Here is a 9,379-nt window from a genome sequence, read left to right as displayed (position 1 = left end):
AATCAAGGAGTGATGGAAAAAAGGAAGTTTCAACTCCTCCTGGTTTCCGCAGAACTGACTATAACCAGAACTTTCCATCTCTCCCGGGGACATCAAAAACCCCTGATGGCCCATTTTTAAGAACAGAAGCCCCTTCTTCATCCGGGTTGTTCTCATTTGATAAAATTGTGGACGATATTCTCAAGTACCTCAATATTTCTGATCCTCTCAAAAGCATTGTTCTGGCAATGCTTCCTTCTGTGAAGACCCTCTTGAAGCAATTGACATTGAAGTGGCCCCTCATTGCAGCAATCATTTCCTTCGATGGATAATTTTCCAAACGAGGTCGGGGATTTGATCACTGTTCTACAGTGGAATTGTCGAAGTCTCATTCCTAAATTAGATTCTTTTAAGTTTTTAATTCACAATAATGATTGTGATGCATTTGCTGTTTGTGAAACTTGGCTCTCTTCAGATATCGATCTTCCTTTTTATGATTTTAACATTATTCGACTGGATCGTGAGGATTCGCGTGGAGGAGGGGTACTTTTGGGGATCAAAAAGTGCCATTCCTTCTATAGAGTGAATCTTCCACAATTTCCAGGTATTGAAGTTGTTGCATGTCAGGCTATTATTAAAGGTAAGAGCCTTTGTATTGCTTCTGTTTATATTCCTCCTAGAGCCGTTGTTAATCGCAAACAACTTTCAGATATCTGTTCGGTACTTCCTGCTCCACTGTTGATTATGGGAGATTTGAATTCCCACGGTACAGGCTGGGGGGAACTGTATGATGACAACCGTTCTACTTTGATATATGACCTCTGCGACAGCTTTAATATGACAATTCTTAACAATGGAGAAGTAACACGTTTGGCTGGCCCATCCTCGAATGGAAGTAGATTAGACCTCACACTTTGCTCTAACTCATTATCGTTGGATTGCACGTGGAATGTGATCCAAGATCCCCACGGTAGTGATCACTTGCCGATCAAAGTTTCAGTTTCCAGTGGGTTCAATCCGTCGGAACCCGTTAACGTCGCGTACGATCTTACCCGTAATATCGATTGGACAAAGTTCAAGAATGTGATAGAAGATGCCCTAACGTCGGTAGAAGGGCTTCCACCGTTGGAGGAATATAACTTCCTCTCCAATCTGATCTTGGACAGCGCGCTTCAAGCTCAAACTCGGCCGGTTCCAGGAACGTCTTTCCGTAGGAAACCTCCTTCCCCTTGGTGGGACCACCAATGCACTGAGGTTTATCGTAAAAAGTCCGACGCGTTTAAGCTTTTCCGGAAACGTGGAACACCCGTACATTTTGAAGCGTACTCGGCTCTTGAACGCGAACTCAAGAGCCTCATCAAAGCCAAGAAACGCGGATACTGGCGGCAATTCGTGGACGGATTATCGCGCGAAACGTCGATGAATACGCTTTGGAATGCGGCGCGAAGCATGCGTAACCGGTCTTCAAACAACGAGAGCGAGGAGTACTCCGATAGTTGGATTCTCAAGTTCGCGCGAAAAGTATGTCCTGATTCTGTGCCGGCACAGATGATTCCTCGCGAAACGACGAATTCGGTAGACGAGATCAGCCAGCCTTTTTCAATGCTGGAGCTCTCACTCGCGCTCCTTTCGTGTCGCAATTCGGCTCCGGGGGCTGATAGAATCAAGTTCAACTTGTTGAAGAACCTCCCAGACGTCGCTAAGAGGCGCATGTTGAACTTGTTTGGTCAGTTCCTGGAGCTTAATATTGTTCCGGATGATTGGAGGCGGGTGAGAGTTATAGCCATTAAAAAGCCTGGAAAACCCGCGTCAGATCACAATTCGTATCGTCCCATTGCGATGTTATCGTGTATTTGAAAATTGTTGGAGAAAATGATCCTTTTTCGCCTGGACAAATGGGTTGAGTTGAACCACCTACTTTCAGATACTCAATTTGGTTTCCGTAGGGGCAAGGGAACGAACGACTGTCTCGCGTTGCTTTCCACTGAAATTCAGTTGGCTTTGGCTAAAAAAGAGCAAATGGCTTCTGTCTTCTTGGATATTAAGGGGGCTTTTGATTCAGTATCGGTTGAAGTCCTTTCAGACAAACTCCACGCTTGTGGCCTTTCTCCATTAATTAATAACTTTTTGTACAATTTGCTGTCAGAGAAACATATGAGCTTTTCTCATGAAAACTCTACAGTTTCACGATTTAGCTACATGGGTCTCCCTCAGGGCTCATGTTTAAGCCCCCTTTTGTATAATTTCTACGTCAGAGAAATTGACAATTGTCTAAGTGACAACTGCACGTTGAGACAACTTGCAGATGACGGAGTAGTGTCAATGACAGGGCTCAAAGAGGTCGACCTGCAAGGACCCTTACAGGATACCTTAGATAATTTGTCTACTTGGGCTATCGAGCTAGGTATCGAATTCTCCACGGAGAAAACTTGGTCGTTTTTTCTAGGAAGCATAGCCCAGCACAACCAAAGCTTCAACTTTTGGGTAAACCGATCACTCATTCTATGTCCTTCAAATATTTTGGGGTCTGGTTCGATTCAAAATGCACCTGGAGATCCCACATTGAGTATCTGAAGCGGAAATGCCAACAAAGGATCAATTTTCTCCGAACAATTACCGGAACGTGGTGGGGAGCCCATCCGCAAGATCTTCTAACGTTGTACCGGACAACGATTTTATCGGTTTTAGAGTACGGTAGTTTTTGCTTCCAGTCGGCGGCTAAAACGCACATCATCAAACTGGAACGGATCCAGTATCGCTGTCTTCGTATCGCGTTAGGATGCATGCACTCGACTCATACGATGAGTCTCGAAGTGTTAGCGGGCATGTTGCCACTCTCTGATCGGTTTTCGGAATTATCCCTCAGGCTCCTCACCCGTTGTGAAATTATGAACCCACTGGTGATTGCAAACTTTGAGAAGCTTCTTGAGCTAAACCCTCAAACTCGTTTTATGTCATTGTACTACGTGTACATAACACAGGATGTCAGCCCTTCGCAGCATAATCCCTATCGTGTTTGCTTCTCCGACTTCGACAGTTCTGTTCATTTTGATTTATCAATGACGCAAGAGATTCGCGGAATCCCAGAGCATCATCGTTCCATGATTGCTCCGTCAATTTTCGCTGCAAAGTTTGGCCAAGTTGATTCCGCAAGATCGTTCTTCACAGATGGATCACTAATAGAGGCGTCCGCTGGTTTTGGTATTTATAACGAATTTCATAGCGCCTCTCGAATGCTTCAAGCTCCTTGTTCCGTATATGTTGCTGAGCTGGCGGCAATACATTGTACGCTAGAAACGATCGCCTCACTTGCACCAGATCATTATTTTATTTTTACGGATAGTCTCAGTTCTGTCGAGGCTATTCGCTCCATGAGGCCGGTAAAGCACTCCTCGTATTTTCTCATGAAAATACGAGAGCTTCTAAGTGCTTTATCTTTAAGATCTTTTGTCATCACCTTTGCATGGGTCCCATCTCATTGCTCGATTCCGGGCAATGAGAAGGCGGACTCGCTTGCAAAGGTGGGCGCTATGGAAGGCGATATTTACGATCGACAAATCGCCTACGACGAATTTTTCTTCATTTATCGTCAACAGTCCCTCGCCAGCTGGCAGAATAAATGGAGTGAAGGGAGTTTAGGACGATGGTTATATTCAATTATCCCTAAGGTGTCGAAGTGTCCTTGGTTCAAGGGGTTGGATGTGGGTCGAGACTTCATTCGTATGATGTCTCGCCTCATGTCCAATCACTACTCGTTAAACGCTCACTTGTTCCGTGTTGAGCTGGGGGACAGTAATCTCTGTGAATGTGGACATGGTTACCAGGACGCAGATCACATTATTTGGTCATGTGCTGAGCACCGTGGAGTCAGATCCGAGTTGTACGATTCCCTTCGGGCTCGAGGTAGACAACCTAATGTTCCAGTTCGGGATATTTTGGCTAGACGCGATCTCATATATAACTCATATATGTTTTCTTGAAGAATATTAACCATAGATTGTAAGTTTGATTAACCTTTTGTTTAGTTTGTGTTTTGTATGTGTGTGTGCATTTTTTTTTGTAGATTTGTTTCTGTAATAATTGTATAATTACAGAGTTGATATAACGTTGATAGGATTAAGTATTTGTCTTAGAAATAGTGAAATTTTTGAATCATAAATCATATTCCAAATCTCCTTTTCCCTCTCCCGATCCAAACAATTGTCATCCACTAACCTCGAGAAGACCGCGAGTAATCGGTTCCAATCCTTTAATTTTAGATTTAAGACATTTATAATGTATATAGAAAATGATAACTTGGCTCTGTAAAGTTTATTCGAATGAGCCTGTACAAATAAAGTAATTAACAAAAAAAAAAACATATCAAGAAGACTGGAAACTCTTCCATTTTCTCGTACGACCGCTATGAGACCGACACAATCGCGTCATCTGCCGCGCAAAGTTCATTTTTCTAAGCAGTACTTCCACCTTCGCTCGAGCGCAGCGCTACTGTATCTGTATAGCTTGGATTCTGGCAGAGTTGCCAGTCTTCTTGATTTGATGTCTTCGATTTTATCCAAGTCAGTTTCTCGTCACTTCTCTACCAGATGTAATGATCACATAGCATATATCAGTGTCTAGTTTAGCGGCGCCGGTGGTGTAGTGGTAGGCGTGATTGCCTATCACCCCAAAAGGCCTGGGTTCAATCCCAGTCGGTGCCACCGGGATTTTCCCAGGCATAAAATCTCTGTAAAGTAAAGCCGTTGGTCCCCGGTCTATGAGTTTGATGGGTTTTTAGCGTCGGACAGTGGGGCAGCGAAGCCATTCGCGTGGCCAAAACCTCTAGCGCCGTTGGTTTGCTTCCTACAACTTTACAATGTTCTACAAAATTGATCAATTTAGATGATCAACTTTTGAACCCACCACAACATGCTTTTGGCGCTACTGTATATGGACGATCAAATCTAAAATACTGTGGTAGCCACAGCACAGTTCTGTAAAAAACCTCTACTTTTTCATTAATCCATTGCTCAGTATTAAAAGCGTCATCTTTTGACAAACTCATATTAGTTCATTTTTACGCCGCATATGTGGCACTCAAGTCTATCTATTGGAGCGTCTTAGCTGAGTGATTTCTTTAGCAAAGTTGTGAAATTTGAATTTTTGAGAAATGTTATCGAAGACATCAAAACTCTATGAATCACACTAAGCGAGATAGCGGTCAATTAAGAAAATTACCTCAAAAACTGCGTTTTCTTCCTTTTTTCACCTATATACGTCAAATGTATAAATTATAGTATACTCTGTAAATTATCAAAATGGTTTAGCTCATCCAATAAATTACCCATATTATGCTTTATTATAAAGCGAGTTATAAAGTTATTACCATAAATGTCCATAAAGTTTTTACCATAAAAAAGTGATGTATAAAAATGTCAATTACTCAAAATATAGCAAAAAGTAGCAGCCTTGTTGGGTAAAATAACGATCATAGTTCAACAGGTAACTGCACGCATTTTCATATAACATCATTTGAATATTGCATATGGTAAATTCTTTCATATTTGTTGAAATGTTGCTGTGTGTGTAAAACATGATAAGATGTTATTGATCTGAATAGATTACACACAATCATGAACACAATTAATAATTCTTTTTATGATTTTTATCCAACTGAGGTTGTAACTGAGCATTTTGTTTACTTTCAAATTGCTAAGTTGTACATCAGTTATGCAACATGACTTTTTGCATGGATGAATTCCTGATGGGTTTGGGTTCTTATTTTTTTCCGTGCCATGAATCGAATAACCTCGCCAGTTGTTAACTACACACAAAAAAATATCGTTAGTAAAATTGAAAAATCCATTGGTAGAATTAAAAGTTTTCGTTGGTTCTTTTTGGTAGAAAGTCTTTAGCTTTCAAAACAAAAGTCAGCTAACTGTCAATTCAAAAGTAACTCGTTTTTTACTTTTAAAAGTTGAAACTTTCAAATCGAATTGTAGAACTGTCAATATAAAAACCTATTTTGTTAAATAGACTCATGAAAGGATTTAATTTAAAAGATGGGCAGTTTTATCGCAATGATTTATGTTTTCATCACAAATATGAATTATATTTAATTCAATTGCTTTTTACTTTGAAAGAAATAAAGCATAGAAATATTTAATTTAATATATTTTAGTTTATTTATATGATGCTGACTGAAAGGGCACGGCATTATGGAACTTGAAGCATGAGAAGCGTTTTACGCAAATATACAGTTGGCTCAACAGCTGGTGATGGTGATGGTGGTAGAAGCCTTCCTTTCCGGCAAGTCTGACGAGGCTGCTGAAAATCAAAACACATCAATTAGGAAAATCGGAACCAAGCAAACTCTTCGAAAATTTCATCATCTTATTATTATTATTATTATTATTATTATTTTTATTATTATTATTATTTATTCAATACTAATTTGTAACATAAGACATTCGTCTTTTTATAATTGTTACATATGTTTTTCCACGTAGAATTGGCGTCACGATTACTAATTCAAATTAATATTAATCCATACTGATTTTGTTAAATTATTGACTCATTCATTAATTGACCAAACATTTTTGTTTAGTTAAAGTACTCAATACATCTCCTCCTAAATGTTAAGAATGATTTTTCTAATGTTAAACCGTTGGGAAGTAAATTCCATTGAATCACGCCTCTAACGAAAAAGGATTTTCCATACCTTGATGTGTTGAAGCGCGGCAGTTTGTACTTCCTCGATCGATTGCTTCTGAAAGACTCCAATTTATTGAACAAATAGCCAGATTGTTTTGTGGCAGCAAGACTGAACAGAAACAAGCAGCTTCTCATGTGACCGAATTTATCAAAGGGACAACCAATGAGTTGATGTTGTAGGTGTGAAACACTTGAGAATCTATTTAAGTTAAAAACATAGCGTACGCAAGAATTAAGTGCAACTCGTAGTCTAGACAGAGCGAAAGACGAAACTTCGAACAAAAGAAAATCGCAGTGAGGAAAAAGCAAGCTTTTAAACAATTTAATCTTGGTGTCCATACTAAGGAATGAGCAGGCTAGGTTTAGTGTTTTCAAACCAGCAAATATTGTGCCACACTGTTTTAAGATAAATTTGTCAAATGAGAAATTTTCTTGAATTGTCACTCCAAGGCTAGTAGCATGCTCTTTAAATTCAATATTTTGGTTGTTAAATACCAAAGTGGGTTTCAAAACATAATTTCCTCTACTGTTACTGATAAAAATTGCATGTGTTTTCTTAATATTAATAGACAACATGTTGTTAGAAGACCATTCGTGAACTCTGGCTAGATCTGCATTGATTTTTTCCGAGATATCAGAAGCAGAGGTTCCTGAACAATCAAAGTACAATTGGACATCATCGGCAAAAAGATGAATTTTGCAATACTTTAGTATACCGGGCAAGTCATTTATGTATAAGGAAAACAAAATTAGGCCAAGAATAGAACCCTGAGGTACTCCCGAAGAAATAGGAATGAAGGCTGAAAGTATTCCATTATTGCAAACGGCTTGCATTCGACCCGTCAAATAAGACTGAATTAAAGTTGTCGCATGATTAGAGAAATTGAAATTTTGACGAAGTTTTCTGCACATTATTTTATGGGAAATAGTATCAAATGCTTTTGAATAATCCAGGAGTATCAAAACTACCGGCTTGTTATTCCAAGACAATACCAATATCGTCAAAAACTTTTAACATCGCAGTTTTCGCACTGTGTTTTGGACGATATCCTGATTGATGGGTATTGAGAAGATTATTGTGATCGACGTATTGACAAATTTGCAGCTTCAACAAACGTTCAAAAACTTTGGATAAAGCGCTTAGAATATTAATCGGACGTAGGTTGTCTATGGCATCACTGGAAGATTTCTTTTTTATGGGAATAATTTTTTACTTTTTCCATCCATCGGGAAATCGGCTGGATAAGATGATGGAATTAAATATGTGAGTAATTGGTTTTATAACTAAAGGGCAAATAGTTTTCAAAAATTTCAATGGAAGCAAATCTAGTCCAACTGCGTTTGATTTTACATGAAACATTGCATTAATTACATCGACCTCACTGACGATATCAAAGTAGAATTCATTCTCAGGAATGTGTTCTTCATTTTGACTTTGGAAATTATATTCATTCGAATTACTAGAACAGCTGAAGTTCTTGGCGAAAGTTACATTAATTTCATCGGAATTTAATCCGTTGATCGGACAAGAGTTGGTTTTACCAACACCCATTGATTTTAATCTTTTCCATAATTCTTGGGCGGGTAATTTGGGATCTAGATGCACTGTAAAATAGTTTTTTTTCGCATTATGAATGAGCTGGTTGACTTTATTGCGTAGTCGTTTGAAAAAATTGTGATCATCAATGAGCTTTGAATTTTTCCAAGCTTTGTACGCCAAGTCACGATCAACCATAGCTTTGCTTATTGAACTGTTAAACCAGGAGTTTTCTTTTTTATCTGAATTGAGAACACGAGTAGGAACAAAATCATCGTACAGATTTGTCATAGCAGTGTTGAAAAACTCTAAAAGAGTGTGTGAATCGGCAGTTTGATAGAAACTCAACCACTCGAGTTCATTATAAGCATCCAACAGCCCATCAACATCCATGGAATTGTAATCCCGAAAAGAAGTTATGTTATCGCACTGTTCCATGTCAAAATCAAACGAAGCAAATATAAGATCATGATTGGAAAACATCGGGACATTTATTTGATTAAATCTTAAAACTTTGGACTCATCATTAAAAAGCATTAAATCTAACTGAGAAGACCCATTCGTATGGAAAAATGTTGGTTGATTTCCTAGAGTAGAAAGATTGAACGATGAAAAAACTGACATTAATCTAGAGGTTCTGGTAGCATTAATATTAAGTAGGTTTGTATTGAAGTCTCCAAGTAAAAGTGTATGGCCGTAATTAGTTCCAAAGTTCAGTAAAATGTTGTCAATATCGTCAGTGCAATCAACTTCAGGAGGATTATAGAAACAAGCAAGGAGGATTTTATCATTTCGTATTGAAATTTCCAGCGCTAAGTATTCGGTCTGCGATACATTAGCTCGATTTTCCGATTTCCCGACAACATTGAATTTGATTCCTTTTTTTATATAAATCAGAACTCCCCCTCCTAGTCGTCCCACTCTGTCATGTCTAACGAGATTATAACCTTGCATTGATAAAATGGTGCTATCTATTCTCTCATTGAGCCAGGACTCAGTCAAACAAACAACATCAACTCTTGCTATAGAAAGTATTTGGCGTAATTCGTCGAGTTTACTAAGCTTGCGAGCACAAATACTCTGGCTGTTGATGCAACACACTGAAAACTTCCCTTGAACCAATGCCGATTTCAGTACTACTCCGGGTAAACACACGTTCGTTGAGACGTG

This window comes from Ochlerotatus camptorhynchus, unplaced genomic scaffold (genome assembly GCF_037179485.1).
Source record: "Ochlerotatus camptorhynchus isolate MF236.1 unplaced genomic scaffold, CSIRO-AGI_Acam_v1.1 ptg000540l, whole genome shotgun sequence".
Taxonomy (NCBI): domain Eukaryota; kingdom Metazoa; phylum Arthropoda; class Insecta; order Diptera; family Culicidae; genus Ochlerotatus; species Ochlerotatus camptorhynchus.
The sequence above is the reverse complement of the archived record's forward strand: the minus strand, read 5'-3'. Positions refer to the sequence as shown.